Source organism: Panthera leo, chromosome A1, assembly GCF_018350215.1.
Source record: "Panthera leo isolate Ple1 chromosome A1, P.leo_Ple1_pat1.1, whole genome shotgun sequence".
Lineage (NCBI taxonomy): Eukaryota > Metazoa > Chordata > Mammalia > Carnivora > Felidae > Panthera > Panthera leo.
The window spans coordinates 59,100,276-59,126,305 of NC_056679.1; positions in this window are offsets into that span (position 1 = coordinate 59,100,276).

A 26,030-nucleotide genomic window follows, 5' to 3' on the forward strand; every position below is an offset into this window, starting at 1 on the left:
CTAACAGATTGAAGTAGGACTGAAATTGCTTCGTTTTCCCCTAGAAGTCAGTCTATGTGTTCTATATAGTCCATACATTTAAGCCGGCTGGTGAGACTTGTGTTCTTAAAGAGCAAAGTTGGACCAGTTGGGCGGGGCTCAGTGTAACAGCTCCACTATCCACTAGATGGCGCTGCTAGCCTACTGGGATAGATCATTGTGGCACTTGTAGGTGCATATGTGCATGCGCGGGAGCGGTGAAAATGGCGCCACCCAGCTACCCAGTCTGTTCTCCCAAATCAGCAATCGCGCACCTGTCTTCTCTCCTCAGCTCTTGTCCACCCCCTGCTTCTTCACTCTCCGTGACCAGGCCCCAGGCAGTATCTCTCCCCAGTTTTGTCTCAGATGCAGCTGTATTCACTGGCCCCTTACTTCCGAAGGACTGTGGCGTTTCCCGTTATGCCCCTCTGCAGAAGAGTCTCACTGAGCAATGGCTGAATGAGCAATGGCTGAATATCGGCTGCACCCAGGAACACCCTGGACCCTGTTGTTGCCAGTGCCCTGAGATTGCGGCCAGGGGCCAGCCCATCCCAGAAAATGTTTATGAGACATTTTGGAAAAACACAACACACATCTGGCACCAGGCTTCACCCCTTAACGACTTTGCCCCAGCACCAGCGAATGTGGCCGCCTTCTGGGGTCTGCTGGGACCAGGTGGCTTCAACAGTCTCTACCAAATGTCCTTCCAGGAATGGAACCGCTTTTCCCTGTGTGGCCTGAGAACCTCCCAGACCCCACTCTGTTCCTGGGGATTCACCCTTCCCACCAGAGCACTGCCAGGTATTGAGCTGTGAAGTTGCAGCCTTTGCACTCCCCTTGTTTACAGTCTTAAGGAATTTAAACCCTCTCCTGTCTCCTTCCCCTTTCTCCCTTTTTAGTTCAGTTGCTGCGGCTGTTTTCAGTTTTCCAGTTTCTCTCCAGCTGCCTTTGGGGAGGCATGCTTTTCCCATATTCTCCCTGCCTCCCCAGTCTCCAAACTCTCTCTGCCCGCAAAAGCGGCTCCCTACCCTCCACGGCTTCTCGCTCCCCAAATTCACCTCTCTGCACCACCTACCTGCTGAATTCTGTGGTTCATGTTGTGCAGATTGTTGTGTTAATCCTCCAATCCGTTTTCTAGGTGTGTAGGATGGTTTAGTGTTCTGGCTGTATTTCATGGACAGGAGACACACAGAAAGCTTCCATGCTGTTCTTCCATCTTGGCTCCTCCCTCTCTTTCTCTCTCTTTTAATGTTTGTTTATTTATTTTGAGAGAAAGAGAGATAGAGCAAGGGAAGGGCAGAGACAGAGTAGAGAGAGAATTCCAAGCTGGCTCCACACTGTCAGTGCAGAGCCCAAATTAGAGCCCAATCTCAAGATCCATGTGATCCTGACCTGAGCCAAAATCAAGAGTATAATGCACAACCAACTGAGCCACCAAGGAACCCCAGGTCCATATTTCTCTTGAAGTTTCTCAGAGACAGTTTTTTTTCTTTCCATACCCATGTATCATGGAGACTGTAGAAAATGTAGTGTTTTCTTTGTTCTTCTATAATTATAGATATTTCCTTTTCTCTTTTGCCTTTTCCCTCATAACAAAGCAAAGCAAACAAAAACAGTTCTTTTCAAACACACAACTTCAACCAGTACCGCTTGGTTGCCTTCCCCATTCCCTGAATATGTTATTACTTGGCTTAATATCTCTAATAATGACAGTGGAATCTTGGCAACATCATCTTTTATACAGATCATCCATACAACACTTTAGCCTTTAAGTTCCTTGATCATCTCAAATTCTACAAACATACCTCTCCACTTGAATTTAGCCACCCAATTTTGTGGCTGTGCCTTAAATCAGATTTTTCCAATAACTGTACCTCTGTAATCATGATTTCAAAATTTCCAGTTCTGTCCAAAACCACCTATTTCCACATAGTTACACATAAATTATTTCCACATACATAATTTCCAATTCAACAAGCATTTCTCTTAATACAACAGTGATTTGAAACGTGTGTCCTCTTAGTGACCTCCATAGTTTTTTCACTAAGCTTCATTTTCACATATTTCTGTATCCAGACATGTTCAACTTGAATTCTAAGTTCTATTGCTAAATTTATTTTCTCATATTCTAAATGCATTTGTTATTCTTTCTCCACATACTTAATGATACAATGATACAACCCCCATGTGGTTGGATTAACACATCTTATCAAATGTCTCGTACATATTTTTTACCATAAATTTCAACTAGTACCCAGGATTCTTAGTCATTTCACTAATTGATTTATTTCCCTACCCTCTAGTAAGTTAGTTTCATATGCTCTCCTTTCCTCTAAAATTACATGCCCCACTGCTGTCATTTTACAGATATTATAAAAGCAATCAGATGTTAACTTGCTAAGCTATACATATGACCATATTATGTGTACCTGCTTCCAATGCACTCTGCCTTCTCTGCTCTTACAAGAGCTAGAATTATTCTGCTCTAAGTTTAGTCCTTTCGCTATGTCTGGATTTTCTCTCTACCATAGTGATTTTAGGAGCCATGTTATCTAGATAATATAGTTGCAAGATCGCATAGCCTTTATTAAGTGAGTCCTTAAGTAATTGTTTGGAGCAGAAAGTGTGTCATTGCCTGAGGGAGGAAAATCATATTAATCTACTGAGATTTTGGAAGGTGACTCTTACAGCAGCAGGTGTTAATTACCATGACCAACACATGAAGGCTGCAGGCATTCTTGTAGTTATTCTTGTATTTATTCCTTGTTTCTCTCATCTTCTCTCCTTTACCAAGAATCTTCTCTTTTCTTGTCATTTTAAAAGTTTTACAGATACATTGTAAAGTAAAATAAAAATTAAAAATAAGATAAATACTCTATAACATTCCTTCTTGGGTTAAAAGCTTATTTCTCTGATAGTTGAAAATAATCTTAGAGGCTAGTTTTGATTAGGAATCCCTTTTCTAAATCTCATACTTGTTCATAATGACTCCTACCAGGCTTTCATTATCATTTCATTTAAAATTCTCTGTCAAGGTAAACAACAGTCTTTACTTCACCAAATTCAGTGGCCGATTTTGCTTTTTTACAATTGGTATCTCAATATCATTAGGAAATATTATTATTATTTTTTTTTGAAAACAAGTTTCAGATCATCTTCTTACGGGCTTTTTCTTTACTTAACTCTGCTTTTGGCCTTTAACATTCTAAACACTGGATGTCCCAGGGTTCAGAATTTAATTCTCTTAATTCATAAGTAAATTATAATTTCCTCCCTCCTCTACCCAACACCAGTTAGGGACCCCTAATCCTATCTGTGTGAGGACATGTTACGACAGTCAGTATACTGAGCAAATGAACCTTCTAGAACTAATCATTGTTTTCTCTCTTTCTCTCTGGCCACATTCAATCTATTATCATGTGTCTGCTAACAAAACCTGTTTCCAATCTTACCAACTATTTCCACTCAACTATTACCACATTAATCCAAACCAACAACTCCCTTCTCCCAAATATTGCAATAGCTCTGAGATCCCAATGACTCTGTCCACTCTGTCCCTACCAGAGTCCAGCCTCCAGGTAAAGCAAGAGTACAGTGTTTGAGATTTGATTGTGATACTTCTCCTCCCCAGTTTAATCCCTCAGAGGCACCCATCTAGTGGAGTAAAAGTGCCACTGCCTCCTCGTCCAAATCCTTCCCACTTCTCTTTTTCATGTTCACCACACTTCAGTCACCGTACCCCTACCCCTACCCTTTTTATCTTCTAAACTTTCTAAGTGCATTTCTGTTTCAGGGCATTCATACTACTCATCTCAAATTAGTTTACCCACATCTATTCATGATGCCCATTTACGTAATTAAGTCGTGCTTTCATAAATAACCACATTATGAAAAGTCTTTCTTGCCACACTAAGTTTTGTAAGTCATTCTCTATTTAATTAAATTATTTTATTTTTGTGGTACTTATTTTCTGGACAATATTTGTTTTAGTTTAGCGTATTGTGTGCTTCCACAATTGGACTGCAAATACACTGTGAACAGGAATGTGTTTTGCTCACCACTGTGTCCTCACTTCATAGAAGACTGCTTGTCAAATGATAGAAAATTAATCAATGTTTAAGGAAGGGAAGTAGGAAAGATGGAAGGAGCTATATATGGAAAACGGGGAAAAGGGAGGGAGGTGCTAGCCATTCTCTAAACAACGTAAAATTTCTGTTAGTGGAGTTAGAACTAGTAGGTGAAATCTTCCTAAGTTCATTGTAATGTATTCATGTAATAAGTGCTTATTATTGAAAGGAATACTAGAAGAAGAGAATGTTGAAATGAACTTGTGACAGTTATCTCCAACTTTTCAACTTCTAAAAGTAGTCAAAATCTCATTTCACAATATGTTTGGTATCTAAGCGAAAATAAAGATATTGCTTAGTCTTCCAGTAAACAAACCTAAGCAAGTTCCATTTCAGTTGAATGTGCTGAAATATTTTTGTGTATATATAATACTGTTAATGAAAATATTTAAATGTGAAGGAGGGTTTGGAAATTGAAGCTATAATAAATTGAAACTATAATAACACGAAACTATAATTTAGGATTTTAGAATCCTAAATATTGTGCCAGTTTCTAGAAGTACCATCCATTCCATTCTCAGAATTTTTTGTGTATATGCTCTCCAATTTATAATGTATAAATCACTGATAAATAATCCCTTTTGCAATATTTATTTATTTATTTATTTATTTATTTATTTAATTTGAGAGAGAGAGATAGTGAGAGACAGTGTGCACATGAGCAGGGGAGAGGGGCAGAGGAATAGCAGGAGAACCTTAAGCAGGCTACATGCTCAGTGAAGAGCCCAATGCAGGGCTCAGTCCCACAACCCTAGGATCATGACCTAAGCCAAAATCAAGAGTCAAACACTCAACCACCTGAGCCACCCTGGCGCACCTCCTTTTGCAATTTCACATGTCCAACGGATGTGAATGCTGTAATTTGAATTCGTGTTTACCTGTCTCCATATACTAGTATTTGTTTTAGTTCCTCACAGAACCATTGATAAGCAATTGATGCCTAACTTCTTATTTGTCTTTAATTAACTAAAGAAAGTTTAGAGCATTTGGTAATTAACTCAAAGTATAACATGCATCAAAATTTATAAAAAAATAAGTCCTCATTCATTCATAAGTATTCATAGTCCAATAGTGTGCAGATTACTCATTATAAAGAAGTAAGCAGATTAATTCATTAATACATTTTTATTGTATTTACATTTAGGGAAATTGAAGTCAGGTAAATCTAAATATCTATATCTACTTCTATCTGTCTGTCATATACATATCATCTGTCAATCTATTTGAAGGTACAGTATTTAGGAAAACAAGAACAGAAAAGTCATAAACCCTGAGGTGGCACTTTGGTATCATTTAGCACAACATGTATGGAAGCGTGTACAGCAAAAACAACAATGGGAGAATAGACACACAGCTATGGAAAAATTGTGCAAGATATTATTGTCCACTGTTTGCTAACTATTTTTTCATTTATCATCTTGCACTTAACATATATCTCTTAAATTGAAGTCTATAAGTTTAGGAATTACCTATGCGATTACCTCAATTAAAAAAATTGTGTAGAATTTTCCAGGTATCATTCTGATAAAAGATCAAAGGTTATATGCATTTTGAGATGGTCATTGATGGTTTTGTTCCTTTTGAACCCTTATAGTTGTATGTTGAAAGGGAATGGATATTAATGTTATTTTCCTGAATTAAAATAAAAATAGCTTTTCACCTATTTTACTGCTATATAATTAAATCTGAGATATTTATTATTTAGAGTTAATTTTTGATGACTGTAGGTTATTAAAAGTTTTTTCCTGCATTTTAAAATCCCACAGTATAAGTGAAATATTTCACTTGTTACCATAGTAATTTACCAGTTAGCAAGTTTTGTGCCATAATAAATTACTGTTTCTTGTGGTGTCTAGAGCATTATGGAAAAGCATTAGTAGTAACTTAGTACTTAATAGAAATTATATGAAATAATACGGAGCATCTTTTATGTTGTGTAACATTTTGAATATAGGTACTTAATAAAAATAAATGAGCATCCCTGAAATGTTATTGACTATGATGGGAAAGAATAGTCAATAAATATAGTATAATGGGAAGTTTATAGACTCACATGAGCACAAGTATATTATTTGCTATGCCAAGTAATCACAAATTCTTTATAATAGTTAATATTGAGTTTAATAATAAAATTTCAGTAGTACAGTTTTTCACCAACAAACTTAACTTTTGTCTCCTTTAAGAATTTTATAACTTGGAGAGATTGTCATGGAAAAAAATTTAAATGGAAGATCTGCTATTAAATTAAAATGCGTAGTATTCATTACAAACTCTACAGTCATTAATTAATAGATAGTACAAACTATGGTAATCAGCATTGTTATCAGTTTGCAGAAAGGGAAATGTATCCATGTATGAACACAAAAGAGGTTGGTAACACTTGTTAATATTCTATGCACTAACCATTTTGTGTCCTTTTCAATTACCTCTTATGAATGAATTACATGCATACAAAAGGAGATTTATGCATAATCAGATAGAGTTTTAGGATAAATAGGAACTAGGTAATAGTTCATTAAAGGCGATGATCATATTGAACTAAAGATATATCTTCACAATTTTTATCTCTGAAAACAAATCAACAGAGAGGGAAAACAATAACAAAAAGGAACGTCTTATGAAACCAAAAGTCATCTGTATCTCTGAACTTTAATTCTGAGAAATGCTATTTGTGAAATGAACAGCAAAGCAGAATACAATAAGTCAGAAATACTTGTAGGCCTGTTAAATCAAAGCTCAGTAGTCAAGTGGAATCCTCAAATGAAACATGAAATTGCAAATGAGGCCAGATTCAATGAAGAAACAAGAAAACCAAACCAAATCAACCAAGTAACCAACCACCAATCACCAACCAAGCAAAGAAACAAACAGAAATTCATTTAAAAGTATCTATCTGGGGGTGCCTGGTGGCTCATTTGGTTAAATGTCTTCAGCTCAGGTCATGTTCTTGTGGTTTGAAGTTCCTGAATTCCAGCCCTGTGTCCAGCTCTTGTGTGTCAGCACAGAGCCCACTTCAGATCATTTATCCCTCTCTCTTTCTCTCTCTGCCCCTCCCCTGCTTCTTGTATGCATGGACTCTCTCTCTCTCTCTCTCTCAAAAATAAAATAAGTACTACAAAAAAAATAATAATAAAAATAAAAGCACCTGTCTGTCTCTGTGACATACTGGGAAAAAGCAGTACATGTTTTCAGCTTGCCAGCTAAATTTCTTGGTGAGAGAAAATTATAGTTAGTATTAGAAAATCATACTAAAGTTCCAACATGCTGGCCTTCATTCTGACTCACAAAAGTATCTTGCTGGATAGGAAGGAGGTATATTCACAAAATAGAGTATCTGTGGGATGATGCTCATTCTTAACCTAGCAAACTAAAGGATTTACACCTTTAGTTCCTTCCATGGGCTGGTCTTTTCTATACTTTTACAAATGCATGACTCAGGATAAATGTTATATATTCACAGAGGAATGACACCTAGTAAAAGACTCATTAAAAAAAAAAGACTCAATTGAGGGGCATACTCAGTTGTACTAATAAAATGAACAAAGAAGCAAAATGCAGATGGAGAATGAAACAAAATGTATTCCGTAAAACAAATTAAATTTATAAATAAATACTTAGTTTGGTAACTTATAGGTTATCAAAGAAGAGATGCTGACATAACAGATATAAACAGATGAGAGAAAAGAAATGATTAGATAAAAACAGACTATAAGCAGACATATGAATTGGCATCATTTCAAACAACAAACATGAACAAACACAAATTATTAAATGCACAAATGCATACATGTATTTCAGGTGAAGAGATGATAATGAATGGGAAGAAAGAAAGTTTGTAACAGAAGATACACGTTTCTTAAATTCAAAATATATGAACACCTTATATGTACTAATTAAAAAGACAGCCCATCCAAGGGAAAACAAAAACTTTCTATGGGTAATTGTTAATCTCCTGTTAAACCATGATAGTATTATCAGAATTCAATGATAAAAATCTGTGTCTGTATTTAGACACTTGATTCTATTAATCTAGAAAACATACAAGTTATTCAGTTATATAAAGTGCTTAAAAATCAGACTGCCTTCATAATTTTTTTACAGTAAAATGTGGCCAAAATATTTTGTTCCCAACCATACTACCATTAAAACTTGAAGAAAACAAATGAAAAAGTATTATTGTGAACTATATCTAGAAACAAACATAGGTATTATATTTTCACCTGATCACAATTCTTAGTATTAATTGACCAATTTATCACATGTGTGTTTAAGAGTAAAGTAGAGTTCTATGACTAAAAGTTCCAGAAATATATTTATACTTCTTTTTGTAATCTTAACTGTCCAACAAAATGATTCAAACTATTTATGTTCTGAAAAAATATATGGAAATTATGTTTATGTACAGTACATACATTAGGTACTCTATGTATGTAGTACCATTTATATATATATATATATATACATAAAATGAATATACCATGCATATATGTATCATACATATACACACATACACACTGTGAATATACAGATACACACACATATATATGTTCATAGTCTGTTGCATTTTCCTGTGTTATTTTTTTAAGAGAGCACTAAAGATTGCACATAATCATCAAACATTATATTTATTTTTAAAAGAAAAAAGTAATTTTTGAACTTAATAAGGGTTACTATAAAGAGTGGCCATTTAGGCCAACTAATCTTTGACAAAGCAGGAAAGAACATCCAATGGAAAAAAGACAGTCTCTTTAACAAATGGTGCTGGGAGAACTGGACAGCAACATGCAGAAGAATGAAACTAGACCACTTTCTTACACCATTCACAAAAATAAACTCAAAAATGGATAAAGGACCTGAATGTGAGACAGGAAACCATCAAAACCCTAGAGGAAAAAGCAGGAAAAAACCTCTCTGACCTCAGCCACAGCAATTTCTTACTTGACCCATCCCCAAAGGCAAGGGAATTAAAAGCAAAAATGAACTCTTGGGACCTCATGAAGATAAAAAGCTTCTGCACTGCAAAGGAAACAATCAACAAAACTAAAAGGCAACCGATGGAATGGGAAAAGATATTTGCAAATGACATATCGGACAAAGGGCTAGTATCCAAAATCTATAAAGAACTCATCAAACTCCACACCTGAAAAACAAATAATCCAGTGAAGAAATGGGCAGAAAACATGAATAGACACTTCTCTAAAGAAGACATCCTGATGGCCAACAGGCACATGCAAAGATGCTCAATGTCACTCCTCATCAGGGAAATACAAATCAAAACCACACTTAGATACCACCTCACATCAGTCAGAGTGGCCAAAATGAACAAATCAGGAGACTATAGATGCTGGAGAGGATGTGGAGAAATGGGAACCCTCTTGCACTGTTGGTGGGAATGCAAACTGGTGCAGCCACTCTGGAAAACTGTGGAGGTTCCTCAAAAAATTAAAAATAGATCTATCCTATGACCCAGCAATAGCACTGCTAGGAATTGACCCAAGGGATACAGGAGTGCTGATGCATAGGGGCACTTGTACCCCAATGTTTATAGCAGCACTTTCAACAATAGCCAAATTCTGGAAAGAGCCTAAATGTCCATCAACTGATGAATAGATAAAGAAATTCTGGTTTATATACACAATGGAATACTACTTGGCAATGAGAAAGAATGAAGAGAAAGAAATATGGCCTTTTGTAGCAACATGGATGGAACTGGAGAGTGTTATGCTAAGTGAAATAAGTCATACAGAGAAAGACAGAAACCATATGTTTTCACTCTTATGTGGATCCTGAGAAACTTAACAAAAGACCATGGGGGAGGGGAAGCAAAAAAAAAAAAAAAAAAAAAAAAGATTAGAGAGGGAGGGAGCCAAAACATAAGAGACTCTTAAAAACTGAGAACAAACTGAGGGTTGATGGGGGGTGGGAGGAAAGAGAGGATGGGTGATGGGTATTGAGGAGGGCACCTGTTTGGATGAGCACTGGGTGTTGTATGGAAACCAATTTGACTATAAATTTCATATTTTAAAAAAAGTGGCCATTTAGCACTGCCTTTACAGACTATGAAAAGCACACATTATCTCTAAGATCAGAATTAGTGTTTTTATGTTCTGTACACCTTTGAAAAACATTTTTTAACGTTTATTCATTTTTGAGAGACAGAGGGAGACAAAGCGTGGGTGGGGGAGGGGCAGAGAGATGGCAACACAGAATCTGAAGCAGGCTCCAAGGCTCTGAGCTGTCATCACAGAGCCTGATGCAGGTCTTGAACTCACCAACGGTGAGATCATTACCTGAGCCGAACGAAGTCGGACGCTCAACCCATTGAGTCACTCAGACGCCCCTGTACACCTTTTTTAAATTAAAAAACATGTTTAATATAATCTGGCCTTTTAAGAAATGCCATGGTCAGGGAAAATTAGATTATTCAGGGGCATCTGGGTGGCTCAATCAATTAAGCCTCCGACTCTTGATTTCATCTCAGGTCACGATCTCGCGGTTTGTTGGTGGGTTCCAGCTCCACATCCGGCTCTGCACTGACAGTGCGGTGCCAGCTTGGTATTCTCTCTCTTCCCATTCTCTCTTTTCCCATTCTCTCTCCCCCTACCACAATTGCTCTCTCTCTCAAAATGAATAAACTTAAAAAAAAAAATAGATTATTCACTTATAAAACATTTAAAAAATAAAATTAATGTAACACCTAAAAATAAATAAATCATAAAACCAGAGTGACCACTTCATAACTAAATTTTAGAAATATTGTTCATTGTGTTCATATTCTGGAAGTTTTAACAACATGCTAATTATATGTCTGATTAGTGTTAAATACATATATGGAGAAGGAAAAAAAAATCATCATTATGAAACATAATTAAAAGTGCCAAACAAAATCAAGACAATTCTTTAAATGTATTTTAAATCCTTCTCATTAATCAGTTGTTTTTCACATGTAAATCATCCAGGAAAGATTTGATTGACTGCTGTGTTCAAGACTGTTGACATTATCCTGATGCATTACTTTAGGTTTCCCTGCAAGCAGAGCTTGAGGCAAGATCTTACTGCAGGTAGCTGATTGAAAAGTGATCTCAGGAAGCAGAATATGTACATAGCAAAAATGAGGACAGGATTTAAAGACAAAACAAGGAGGCCTTATAAAGTTCATTACATGCTGAGGGAATTCTTTCTTTCCAGATATCAGAAAATTTGAGAATGAAATTCACAGGTATCTCCCCAAAATATTATCAGCTGGGGTATTTATGTTCGGGCTCCTGAACCCTATTTGAGGGTTGCCACTAAGGTTACTATCTTCTGTAAGGGTGCTATGTTTAGTGGACTTTAAGTGTGCAGTGGAATTACTCCAGATATCAGAAAAGGCGCCACGAAAAGTGCAGAAAGGTAAGAAAGAGTCACTCCAGTGAAGAGTCTGACAATGCAAAATAAGTCTGAGGCCACACAGAACTTTAGTATTTCTAGGTGAAATCACTTCCATGCTAAGAAAATGTAATGCGGGGGCGCCTGGGTGGCTCAGTCGGTTAAGCGTCCACTTCGGCTCAGGTCATGATCTCGCAGTCCGTGGGTTCGAGCCCCGCATCGGGCTCTGTGCTGACAGCTCTGAGCCTGGAGCCTGTTTCAGATTCTGTGTCTCCCTCTTTCTCTGACCCTCCCCTGTTCATGCTCTCTCTCTCTCTCTCTCTCTGTCTTAAAAATAAAAAAATGTTAAAAAATTAAAAAAAAAATGTAATGCAGACATCACAAGTATCTCCCATATCTGGAGACAAAAGAACCAAAGCTAGGTCACTGCAGGAACCAGTTAGAAGTCTAGATGAAGAAACTGGCTTTGAAATAAAGAAGACATAAACAGTGAATCATGTAAAATAGAGTTATATAATAAATGAAAGGGTGAAACATTTGCATTGTTTTGGTAGCCAATTATTGGTTAATGGTTGCTAGGTATATTTGCTTCCTATCACTACTGTAACAAATTACCACAAATTTATTCACTTAAACAAGGCAAATGTATTTTCCTACAGTTCTGAAGGCCACAAGTCTGAAATCAGTTTCACTGAGTTAAAGTCAGGGTGTCCCCAGGGCTGGTTTCTTCCGGAGACTGTAGGTGAGAATATGTTTGCTTCCCTAACCCAGATATAGGATTCCAACTGAGTTCCTTGCTTCATGCCTTCCACTATTCCCTCTCACCTCTATCTTGAAAGCCAGCCAGTGTAGCATCTTCTTGTCTTTCTGACTCTGCTTCTATCCTTAAATCTTCTCTTTCTGACCCTGACAACTGCCTCCTTTTTATGAGAACCCTCGTGATTACGTTATGTCTGCCATGAAATTCCAGGTTAATCTCCTTTTTAAGATTTATTAATTTAATTATATCTGAAAAGTCGTTTTTTTCCACATAAGAAAACATATTCACAAGTTCCTGGGATAAAGATGTAAAGATCTTTGGGAAATTATTATTCAGCCTACAACCCTCAATAAATTTTGAAGCAAAAATATAATTTGAGGACCAGATTACCAGAGAATGAATGAACAAAATCTAGCTACTCGTAGATACTCCAGTGTTTTATGAAACTTACCTGTAGTTCTACCTAATTCTCAAAGTTCTTATTCAAGGCAAACTCCCTTGAAGTACAAACATCTTGAAAATGCAAATGAGAAACAAAATATGAATGAATATCCAGATCCACTGTATGATTCTCTCTGAGAAAAATAGTTTGATTTTTGTCCTTCAAGTCTAAGACTGAATATTCTTTTAACAAACTCTCCCCCCAAATCATTCCTTTCTGTGTTGTTGCTAAACAACTGTTTAGTGTCATTTATACATTTTCCCATCCACTTAGGGTAAAATATTTAATGTTTATGGTAATAAATGCTAATTTTATTTTATTTACTACAAGTCTCCCCACCTACCCTCACAGAAAGGGAAAACAGTTGTTGACAAATAGCCATAAAGTGGGTATTTTGGAAAAGCTACTTTCTTCAGTCAGGGTAGAGCAGCCTCAGATGCCAGAAATATATTTCAGTTCTGTGTCTGATTACCATAGTAAATGTCAGGAAAGAGTGGTTTTACGTGTATTTTCATAAAAAAGCCTATCATTGCAGTGGATTTCATTATCTTGACTAAAGGGTGCATTTTGAAGTAAAGTTTCAATGACTCAAAGCCAAGCTATCTCTCAGTGATTTATAATTCTGATTATCGGGACGTTCTGCATGATGAACCAGCCATTTCATCAGACAGAAAGTTCTCACTTGTGTAGTCCTCTATCTTGAATCAAATCTGTTTGTGGAAAAGAAAGATTTAGGAAAGCATTCCAAATTTTCAAAAACATAACACTAAATCTATAGTTGCATCCTACTCTCTCAGCAGATTTAAAGGTTGCAATTAGAATTTGCTAAATAAAAGTGTTTATATCCTATCCTTTGCTGAACACACACCACACATACACACATACGTACTTGAACAAAAACACATAATTATTCCTCCAAGTGTTGGATAATTTTGAAATTAAAAAAAAAACTGCTACCCCTTAAAAATACCAAAAAGAAATTTTGAAAAGATATGATTATTCATAAATTTAAAATGTTATTATTGATGCAGAAAAGTACACATGTCAAAGTATATTATGCAGGAGTTTTACAAGCTGAACATACTACTCAGATCATGCAATAGAACATGACCTGCACCTTAGAAGTCTCTGAATGCACCCTTTCAGTCACTATCTCCCAGGAAAACTGCTCCTGACTTGTAACAGCGAAGCTATTTTCCTCTTTTGGTCTTTTATGTAAACAAAATCCTATAAGGGGTGCTCTTGGGACTGACTTTATAAGGCTATAATTATGCTCTAGTGAGTGGGGAGGTTCAGTCTTCTCTGTTGCAGAGTATGTTACTCTCTGATTGAAGGAATATGAATTTTGTGGTACAGAAAACAACCATTTAATAAAAGAGATCATTGTCTTTTAATCATTTAATGTTATATTTTATTGTAATACTAAAAACTTCAAAGTAATTCAGTGATAACACAATTTTACTCATGCAAATGGATTTTTAAGATATAATTGAACCGTGTAGAATGTTGGGCACACCTGGGCTACAAAATTATGATCTCTAAAAATCCATTTTGTAATCAGAAAGAAAAAGTGTGTAAGTATGATTTTAGTGACGTCAGTATATTCCAGACAGCTGGGCTTTAGAGAACTATTCATTTTACTTTTAAGGAATTTTTTAATAATAGTAATTTTTTTTTAAATCTTGTCCTCAGAAGATGCCTAAGTAGTCCTATGCATAAGATTGATGCCAGTATAGTGACCCCCAAACACTCTTTTTTTTAACATTTGGAAAATTTTATTACACGTCTTTGTTTTGGTAAATTAATCACAAAGGAAAATTAGATAGGATATGTATAATTTGAATAGCACGAATAACACATTTGTTTTAATGGATAGATATGCAACTCCCAAACACTTTCTTTAAGTGGACTAGTTATAATTTTAAATTATTTTTCAAAAATGCCAAATAGGTCAATATTGAAGATATTTTTGACATATTTTAGTTAAGTACTGTTTTTAGAGTAATTATTTTAAAAAAATATTTTTAATCTTCATTTATTTTTGAAAGAGAAAGAGACAGAGTGCAAGCAGGGGAAGGGAAGAGAGAGAGAGAGACAGAATCCTAAGCAGGCTCCAGGCTCTGAGCTATCAGCACAGAGCCAGATGTGAGGCTCAAACTCATGAACTGAACCATGAGATCATGACCTGAGCCACAGTCAGACACTTAACCGACTGAGCAACCCAGGTGTCCCGGGAACAACTATTAATTGATAAGGATTTTCTCTCCTAAAATGTCATGGCAATATTGATACATGTAATTTCTCTACACTTAGTCATATACTGTTCAGAGCATTGTGCTCTGGATACACATAAAGTGTGGGTTACTCTATAATATGTGGATCCAGCTCTGTGGAGCTTAAAGTAATCAGTTCAGGCTCTGTCTCAGCTATCACTAAGACACTGTGAACAAGTGGGATCAATAGCTTAGTAATACCTGCCATCATCAGTTGGGGATACTCTAGTGTGTTCTTGTATATCCACTGGGAAGCTCTATGCTAAAGCCTTGCTACCCAAAGTGGTCTGGAGAAAAGCTGGCTTTGGAATCACCTGGGAACTTGTTAGAAATTTGGAAACTCCTGTCCCACCATACCTCTGGTCAACTAGGTTGCATTTTTTTTTTTTAAGTTTATTTTTAAGTAATCTCTATATCCAGCGTGGGGCTTGAATTCACAACCCTATTATCAAGAGTTGCATGCTCTACTGACTGAACCAGCCAGGCACCCCAACCAGGTTGCATGCTAATAAGATTTTGGATGATCCTGGGGTGCCTGGGTGTATCAGTCAGTTAAGCATCCAGCTATGGCTCAGATCATGATCTCACAGGTTCGTGAGTTAGAGCCTGCATCTGGCTTTCTGCTGTCAGTGCAGATCCCACTTGGGATCCTCTGTCCCCATCTGTCTCTGCCTCCTTTGCACATACACTCTCATCTCTCAAAAGTAAATAAACATTAAGAAAAAAAGATTTTGGATGATCCTATTTGGATATTATAATTTTAGAAATATTGCTCTAAAGAAGGTAAAAGAAATGGTCCTTAGTTTTGATATGAAAATGGAGAATTAGGATACATACATTCTTTGGTAGAATAAAATACTTACAATAAAAATATGTAGGTATTTTATTTGCATTTTAATACAAATATTTTTAATATGAAATAGAATAATATTTTTTCAAACACCATTTCTCACAAATGGCTTTGCCACGGAGAGTATGCACTTCTTCCCTTCCCCATTCTGATTTATCTGTGAACTAGTCAAGAAAATGTGTATTAATTTAATCATTGGGAAAGCAATTTACCTGTTTCTATTAAAAAAACATATTTAAAGAGTGAGATGAGGTTTAAAAGTCATATTTAGGTATTCTGTGACTCTGTGTGATTTCAAATGAAGATGTTCTATCCTTATATTTTTAGGTACCTCTCTTTCCAGTTCCCTGTCATGTTTCACAGTGTACCAAAGACAAAGAGGAAACTGTATTATCTTTTGTCTTTGGAAAGATTCTTAGGTATAGTTGTGAAAGGAAATGTGCATTCTGCAAACAAAGTAAGTTTGCCTATTTTATGAAAGTCAATATTTCAGATGTATATGCCAATACTCCCTGGGGCACTGTTAGCAAAGCTGTGGTTTGTCTCAGGGAACTTTTGCTCCCTACTGCTACCAATGAATCCAAAACATCTGATGCTACCTGCTGGTTATCCGATTTCTGTATTTGAGGTTCTATTCTGCCGCCCCATGGAAGTATTTAAATGTTTCCTTTAATGTTTTAGTCAATCAATTTTTAAAAATATAATTTCAGCCATGTGTCTTACCTGAACTCCTAATGAGTCTGCAAAGAAAAATTTTTAATAACAAACTCATTTTTTTGTTATGCCAATCTAGGGCCATTATTTCTGGAGAAATAATGTTTATGTTTAGCCTAAGCTACGTATGGATGTCCAAAAGTAATCTTTTTTTTTAATACTTACTATTGGCATAGTTCCTGAAATATGCATTTATTTTCTAAATATGCATTATAATGCAAAATTTCAACAAAATATGTGGTTGGAAGGAAATAAAAATTTCAAACAGTGAACTATTCCAGAAAAAAATTTTTATTTTAAATCTCTTGACCATTATTTTTTGTCAGTAAAATTTTTTCTGACAGATTAATAGTAATTATCTCTATCTCTGTTTATTTAACTATTGATGTAACTAATTATTTGGTGAGATGTCTCCTTTAAAATAAAACACCAAGTTATATGATACTTTCTTTGTACTATGTAGAGATTTTCATGTTACATTTTCATTTAGGTTTTAGAACTCTTGCTCAACATTTTAATTCATTGTTATAAAGAACTATAAATTTTCCATTTATGCAAAGACAACACATGCAGTAAACCTCAAAATAGGTTATGCAGTTAGACACTGACCTAAACACAACAGCATATAGTCATATAAGGATACATATATATCATTCTCATAATTGTATGTATACATTCATGCCAAATTTTGTACAAGAGATTAAAGAGGCAGAATCCTATTGTGCAACACATTTTTCTTCTTTTCTCCCATACTTTAGGTGTCCTAATTTTTTTTTTTTCTCGTTGAAGTCTGTTACTCTGTCGGGAATAAGCCCAACATGAACACAGTAATTCACATGATTTTATGACTTGCTTGGTTCTTAGTACACAGGAAGCAGGTGTCCAGGACAAAGTGATTCAATATATGTCAAACACTCATCAACTTGGATAATGGTTTACTTGATTTTATAGAGATACCCTCTCATTATCTAAGTGAAAAAAGTAAGGATAATTCAGTTGATGTTTCTTATTATCAGATATGGGGGATGATTATATTCTGACTTAAGATATATCTTAGTACATTTTTTGGCCCAGAGAAAATATGAACTAATTTATTCAGCACACAAATATCTCATTTCAATGACCATCAATAAGGTGGTGGAAAATAATGTATGCAACACTCACATGCTGGTATGAAATATTTTCACTAAAGGTCATGTTATATGCAACTAAAAGATTAAACAAATATTTAAAAAAATCAGAAGCATTAACATAAGGACTGATAATGAACACAAGATTTATTTACAAATGGGAAAGATCATATATAGAAGGAAGAGTTCTGACTTCAAAATTAAAAATAAGTTTTATGTGTCTATGAACACAAACACACAGACACACAAAATAACCTCAAAATATTTAAAGTTTTAAAAATTAGCCTTTTCCCCAATTTAATAAAAGTAAAAACAAATCTACAGAAATATATCTATATTTATTAATATATAATCAGTAACAAGACTATACTATAATTACCACATTAGTGTGTATATATATATCTGTGTGTGTGTGTGTGCATCTAGGTCTAGATCTTTATATACTGAATATAAAATGCTATGAATACTTAATGAGGTTGTATGCATTCAGTTTTCTTTGAAAACTAAAACTTTCTTTAAAAATATACTTTGATGTTATTTTATTTTATGTTTTAGCTTTAATTGGTAATTTATTAATTATGTACATGTTGGGTTTAAGAAACCTACTGCATGATTTAAAAATTCATACATACTTTTCTATTTTAATAAAAACTAACTAACCCTTCCTTTTATTCAGGTGTACAAAATAGTGATTCAGCAACTCTATAAATGCAAGTGTAGCCACCATCTGTCACCATACAACACTATTACAGTACCATTTACTATATTTCCTATGCTGTGCTTTTTATTCCTGTGACTTATTCATTACATAACTAGAAGCATGTGTCTCCCTTTCCCCTTCACCCAGCTCCCCACACCCATCCTAACAACTATCAGTTCTCTGTATTTATAGGTCTGATTCTGCTTTTTGTTTGTTTATTCATTTGTTTTGTTGTTTAGACTCCATGTAGAAGTGTATAGTATTTGTCTTTCTCTGATTTATTTCACCTACAATAATACCCTCTAGGTCCATCCATGTTGTCACAAAAGCAAGATCTCATCCTTTTTTATGGCTCAGTAATACACCATTGTATATATACCACATCTTCTTTATCCATTCATATATCAGTGGACATTTGGGGTGCTTTCATATATTGCCTCTTGTAAATAATGCTGCTGTAAGCATAGGGCTGTGTATCTCTTTTCAAATTGGTGTTTTGGTTTTCTTTGTGTAAATACCCAGGTGTGAAATTATTGGGTCATGTGGTGTTTCTATTTTCAATTTTTCGAGGAAGCTCCATAATGTTTTCCACAGTGGTTGTGCCAATTTACATTCTCACCAATAATTCAGAAGGGTTCTTTTTTCTCCACATCCTTCTCAACATTGATATTTCTTATCTTTTTGAATGTAGACAATCTGACAGATATAAGGTGATATCCCATTGTGGTTTCGATGTTATCATTTTAAACTTCTCAAACATGTAATTTGTTGGTGTTATTTAATCATTTATTGTCTTTCTTAGACATATATTGCCCTTGGGTAGGAACATAGTATACCCACACAGACTGTGTTAGAAAGCATGGTCTCTATCCGTGTTTTTCCCCCAAATTTCTCTAATGTTGTCTGAGAGCTATCCTGTTTATTTGTTAACATTTTTGAAAGGTACATATTACATCAGCAATTCACAATATTATACATTTATTTGATATACATTTGCCTATCATAAATCTATTTATCATACCTAAAATTCCACATATATTTTATTATATTTTACTTTAATATTATGCCTTCAGCTTTCTATAAAAGTCATTATATAAAATGTCTTGCAAAATATTTTAAAAATGCTTAAGCGCCTAAAAACCTGCCTCTTGACTATCCATTCTAATAGACAAATGATCTATCATTTCAACTAATTGAACATATTATCAGGAGTGTAAATTAATATCTTTACTGAACTTTAATAATCTTGAAGTTTTTTTTATTATTATTATTTTAACCATGGTGATATTTAAAGAGGGTGAAAAGAACTATTATCTTTTGTAGGTTGGTGTTTAGTTAACCATTAATTTATTCATAAATGTATAATGTGCACCTACTGTGTGCCAAAAACTATTCTAGATGGTGGAAATTAAGCATCCAATTAGAGAAACCACCACCTGATTAGATTGGGAGTGCTCAGAGGATATCTCCTCCATCAGAGGATAGGGAATACATTGATGGATCTGGCACCAATAGTTTTGCAAACTTCACTGGTGCATAGGGGCACTTGTACCCCAATGTTTATAGCAGCACTCTCAACAATAGCCAAATTATGGAAAGAGCCTAAATGTCCATCAACTGATGAATGGATAAAGAAATTGTGGTTTATATACACAATGGAATACTACGTGGCAATGAGAAAGAATGAAATATGGCCTTTTGTAGCAACGTGGATGGAACTGGAGAGTGTGATGCTAAGTGAAATAAGCCATACAGAGAAAAACAGATACTATATGTTTTCACTCTTATGTGGATCCTGAGAAACTTAACAGGAACCCATGGGGGAGGGGAAGAAAAAAAAAAGAGAGATGTTAGAGTGGGAGAGAGCCAAAGCATAAGAGACTGTTAAAAACTGAGAACAAACTGAGGGTTGATGGGGGGTGGGAGGGAGGGGAGTGTGGGTGATGGGTATTGAGGAGGGCACCTTTTGGGATGAGCACTGGGTGTTGTATGGAAACCAATTTGACAATAAATTTCATATATTAAAAAAAAAAAAAAAAGAAATATTACCCAAGGTAATTTTTACCACCAGGCAAGTTTGGCAAATACTATTTTTTATAACTTTTTAATTTAACTTTATTTTTAATTTTTAAAAATTTATATACAAATTAGTTACCATATAGTGAAGCAATGATTTCAGGAGTAGATTCCTTAATGCCCCTTACCCATTTAGCTCATCCCCTCTCCCACAACCCCTTTAGCAACCCTCAGTTTGTTCTCCATATTTATGACTCTCTTCTGTTTTGTCCCCCTCCCTGTTTTTATATTATTTTTGTATCCCTTCACTTATGTCCATCTGTTTTGTCCTCATATGAGTGAAGTCATATGATTTTTGTCTTTCTCTGACTAATTTCACTTAGCATAATATCCTCCAGTTCCATCCACATAGTTGCAAATAGCAAGATTTCATTCTTTTTGATTGGCGAGTAATACTCCATTGTATATACATACCACTTTTTCTTTTTTTTTTTTTTTCAACGTTTATTTATTCTTGGGACAGAGAGAGACAGAGCATGAACGGGGGAGGGACAGAGAGAGAGGGAGACACAGAATCGGAAACAGGCTCCAGGCTCTGAGCCATCAGCCCAGAGCCTGACGCGGGGCTCGAACTCACGGACCGTGAGATCGTGACCTGGCTGAAGTCGGACGCTTAACCGACTGCGCCACCCAGGCGCCCCCACTTTTTCTTTATCCATTCATCTATTGATGGACATTTGGGCTCTTACTGTACTTTGGCTACTGTTGACAGTGCTGCTATAAACATGGGGATGCATGTGTCCCTTTGAAACAGCACACCTGGATCCCTTGGATAAATGCCTAGTAGTGCAATTACAGGGTCATAGGGTAGTTCTATTTTTAGTTTTTTGAGAAACCTCCATACTGTTTTCCAGAGTGGCTGCACCAGCTTGCATTCCCACCAACAATGCAAAAGAGATCCTCTTTCTCTGCATCCTCGCCAACATCTGTTGTTGCCTGAGTTGTTAATGTTAGCCATTCTGACAGGTGTAAGGTGGTAACTCATTGTGGTTTTGATTTGGATTTCCATAATGATGAGTAATGTGGAACATTTTTTCATGTGTCGGTTGGCCATCTGGATGTCTTCTTTGGAAAAGTGTCTATTCATGTGTTTTGTCCATTTCTTCACTGGATTATTTGTTTTTTGGGTTTTGAGTTTGATAAGTTCTTTGTAGATTTTGGATACTAACCCTTTATCTGATAGGTCATTTGCAAATATCTTCTCCCATTCCATTGGTTGCCTTTTAGTTTTGCCGATTGTTTCCTTGGCTGTGCAGAAGCTTTTTATTTTGATGAGGTCCCAGTAGTTCCTTTTTGCTTTTGTTTCCCTTGCCTCCAGAGATGTGTTGAGTAAGAAGTTGCTGCGGCCAAGGTCAAAGAGGTTTTTTGCCTGCTTTCTCCTCGAGGATTTTGATGGCTTCCCGTCTTACATGGAGGTCTTTCATGCACTTTGAGTTTATTTTTGTGTATGGTGTTAGAAAGTAGTCCAGGTTCATTCTTCTGCATGTTGTTGTCTAGTTTTCACAGCACCACTTGCTGAAGAGACTGTCTTTATTCCATTGGATATTCATTCCTGCTTTGTCAAAGATTAGTTGGCCATACGTTTGTGAGTCCATTTCTGGGTTCTCTATTCTGTTCCATTGATCTGAGTGTCTGTTGTTGTGCCAGTACCATAGTGTCTTGATGATTACAGCTTTGTAGTATAGCTTGAAGTCTGGGATTGTGCTGCATTCTGCTTTGGTTTTCTTTTTCAATATTGCTTTGGCTATTCAGAGTCTTAGAAATCTGAACTTTAAAGTGTACTGTGATTAGACCAAGCCAAGTAGATAATTTCCCTATCTGAATGTCATTTGATACAACACAAAATAATCATAGATGTGATGTGTTATCATATTCACAGATTCTGAGGGTTAAAGCAGGACATCAAGAAGGCGACATTTAACAAATTGCACCTATCATGTTCAGTTTCTAGATATAACTTCATTCCCAGACCCAAATACCTAAAGACAAGACTGCATAAAACTGAAAAAAGACTTCACGTCATAACTACAAGTATATGCAGTATTTTCCAATTCTTTACCAAATGGACCTGTAGTCACATTACAGAGTATAGTAAACTCTGTATGGTGGCTAGATATCACTCTTAGAACACAAATCCTTATTTCCCCATATGCCAAGAGAGTAGGATTCTTATAGCTCACAGCTGAGGACCTCCCTGTACATTGCTGCCAATTGTTTTTGATCAAGGGAGCTGTATTTCCCAAAGCTATGTGCTTTCCCTGAGAGCAGCTGGTCAATGTGTTATAGACCTGTTGCCTATATTTGAATTAACTCTGAAGGTCCATCTCCACAAACAGCTCTCTTAAGATCAACTGAGGCTTCTGTTGCAACTGCATCTTAGTTCACCATACTCCTCTTCTCAACTCCATTCCTGCTTCCCTTACTTTGTTTTGGATATATTCCTGAGAATCTGAAACACATCTTGTATGCAGATCTCTGCCTCAGAGTCTTATTCCTAGGAAGGCAATTTCAAATGAAGTAATAGTGCACTGGGAATGGATGGCATCTAGACTTATTGAGGACTGTTGGATACAGGGTCTTGTTTAACTTGAATAATAGCTGATCCAAAAGGCTGATTAATTTTAATATCACTAAATGGTGTACAAAGCTTTCTATCTGTTTCAGTGGTTCTCTGAACCCTGGCTATGATCAATGGTGCAGAGGCGAGACAGGTGATTTTTTTGTGGCACATCACTGACCAATGTAATAGACTTCTATTTTATTAGGTTTTTAGCAGCTTTGACAGCAGTCCCATACTACTGGCTCATATAAGTATTCTGTCCACTAAAATATTCCCTTATTGTATTTTTTTCTTATGAACCATTATTAGTCCAAACAATAACAACAAAGTAAAAACTAGATATATTGATATTAAGAAATGTATTTCATAGTATAGATCCATGTGAACTGACATTTTCACCATAAAGATCACAGTCAAAAAAGACTTACATCGTGTATTAATTTCCTAATGCTGGGTAACTTATTACTATAAATTTAACAGCTTAAAACAACACCCATTTAACAGATCATATTCCTGTAGGTCAAAAGTCCTGGAAGGCTTCACTGGGCTCTCTACATAGGGTTTCAAAAGGCCAAAATCACATGTTAGCCCAAATAGGCTCCTGTCTGGGGTCTCTGGGGAAGAGTCCACTTCTTTATTATTTTTTTTAAATTTACTTTTGAGACAGAGACAGAGTTTGAGTGGTAGAGGGGTGGGTAGAGAGAGAGGGAGACACAGAATCTGAAGCAGGCTCCAGGCAACGAGCTGTAAGCATAGAGCCCGATGTGGGACTTGAACTCATGAACTTTCAAAATGAAGAACTAAGCCAAAGTCAGATACTCAACTGACTGAGCCACCAGGCGCCCCAGGGAAGAGTCTACTTCTAAGCACATTCAAGTTGTTGACCAAATTCAGTATCTTGAAGCATAGGACTAAGGTCCCCATTTCTTTGTTATTGTCAACTAGGGTTGCTCTTCATCATCTAGAAGTTAATCTGTATTCCTTGACAAGTGGCCTCCTCAGTTTTCAAAGTCAAGTATATCATACCCATTCCTTCATATGTTTCAAATCTGACTTGCTTTTGTGTTACCAGTCAGGAAAATTTCTGCCTTAAAAGGCTTATGTGATGACATTAGGCCCTCCTAGACACTCTTCCTTATGCATACAGTGTAGCAGAGTCACTAAGTGATATCATATTCACAATCTCTACCCACATTTAAATGGAAGCAAGTTATACAGGGGTGAATGTTGGGAATCCTTCTTGGAAACCTGTCTAGTACACATCTTATGTGTGAAAACATATGTATCTGACCATATGCCCACAAACAGAGGAAAAAGTATAATACTCAAAGAGAGTTTTCTGTCAGTTTTCATATTGATAGAACAATACTACATGGTATGTCTGATTGCTCAAAATTGTGGGATGAATATAAAGTTAATGCCAACAATATCCTTCTTGAACAGAATTTTCTGAAAATACATCCCAGTGAACAAATCACTAGATACAATTCATCTTATTTCTATGATGAAGGCTCCTAGAAACCCCAAAATACCTCCCAAAAGAAGAGAGAGAGGAAGATTAAAATTACAGCTTTGGCTACTTCTCTTAATATTTATTATATAAATGCTGTCTAGTATAATAAATAGTATGGACAGCGTACTTCACATTATTCTAATCTAGGAATTTAACACTCTAGTAAAAAATAAGACAAGCTATAATGTAGACCAGGTAATCTTTTCTTTGATGCACCGTTAGTTGATGAACCATTAGTTGTTACATGTTAGATGTAATAGATTGAAATAACATACACATACCACCCACATATACATAACATGCTTTTTATAAAACGCCTGATGCTATCTGTCGTCTATTACCAGTGTGTCTTAGACTGTTTGCATTTGGTTGACCTTCTACTGGGTACTAGTTTCTTTAGAATGTCTTGGCTTCTTCTCCTTTCCATCAAACATTCTTTTGAAGTTCCTGCCTGTTGGTTCATACTTGAGTTTGAGTGATGACTAAGAATATCTTTCCTAAACAGTTCATGTATGTTGTATTCTATAAATCTTCAGTTCCAGAAAACTGCAAGAATTTTCCATCCTTTGAAATATAACATTGTATTAGTTACTCTCTTGCAATACTGAAAAATGATTTTGCAGTAGTATTAAGTTTGGATTTATGTTTATGTTTTAATTATTTTAAGATCTTACATTTTTTAAAGATCATTAAATATTTTAATATTTAGTTTGACTTGGTAACATACACATCCTTTTTATATAGCATGTTCTAAGCTAATTCCAGTGAGTTCATTCATTATTTATTCATCTACTCATCAACAAAAATTTACTGAATTATTAATGAAGAAAAATCGTCTTACTCCTTTTGAATATTTTCAACATAAATTGATATCATATTAATTATTCTTTAGAAATTAACTACAAATTGTAATAGTTTAGTAATAGTAATTTTTATGTCAGGTTCTTTTAAATTCCACAGGTCAGTAACATGTACTGATAATATCTTTAGTCAAAAATCCTGGATTCTAGTCCCAAGTTACCTCCTATGCAGCTGATACTATGCAAGTAACCAATTTAAGAGGAAGCTTCATTATCCATTATAACAATATAAAATGCTGCACAAATGTAAGCTTTGATGATGTTGATGATGATGATGATGATGATGATGATGATGATGAAGTGACAACACTTTCCATTCTACAGTATGCGTGATCTGGAATTGGTTGTTCCATTATTAAGGGAGATCCTAACAAAAAAACAAACCTTCTCCACTGGGTGTTATGTGTAAGTGATAAATTACTAAATTCTACTCTTGAAACTAAAGTTACACTGTACATTAAAATAACTTAAATAAAAACTTGAAACATAAAACAAAAGCTTCTCCTGAGGTAATATACCTTGATAATTTCGAGTTTCAAGCCATATAGTTATTGAATACTTTCACAAATTCTGGACATCTGAGTTATTTTTATTTTATCTTATGTTGTAAGCCTATTCATGTGAGAAAAGAATTGATGG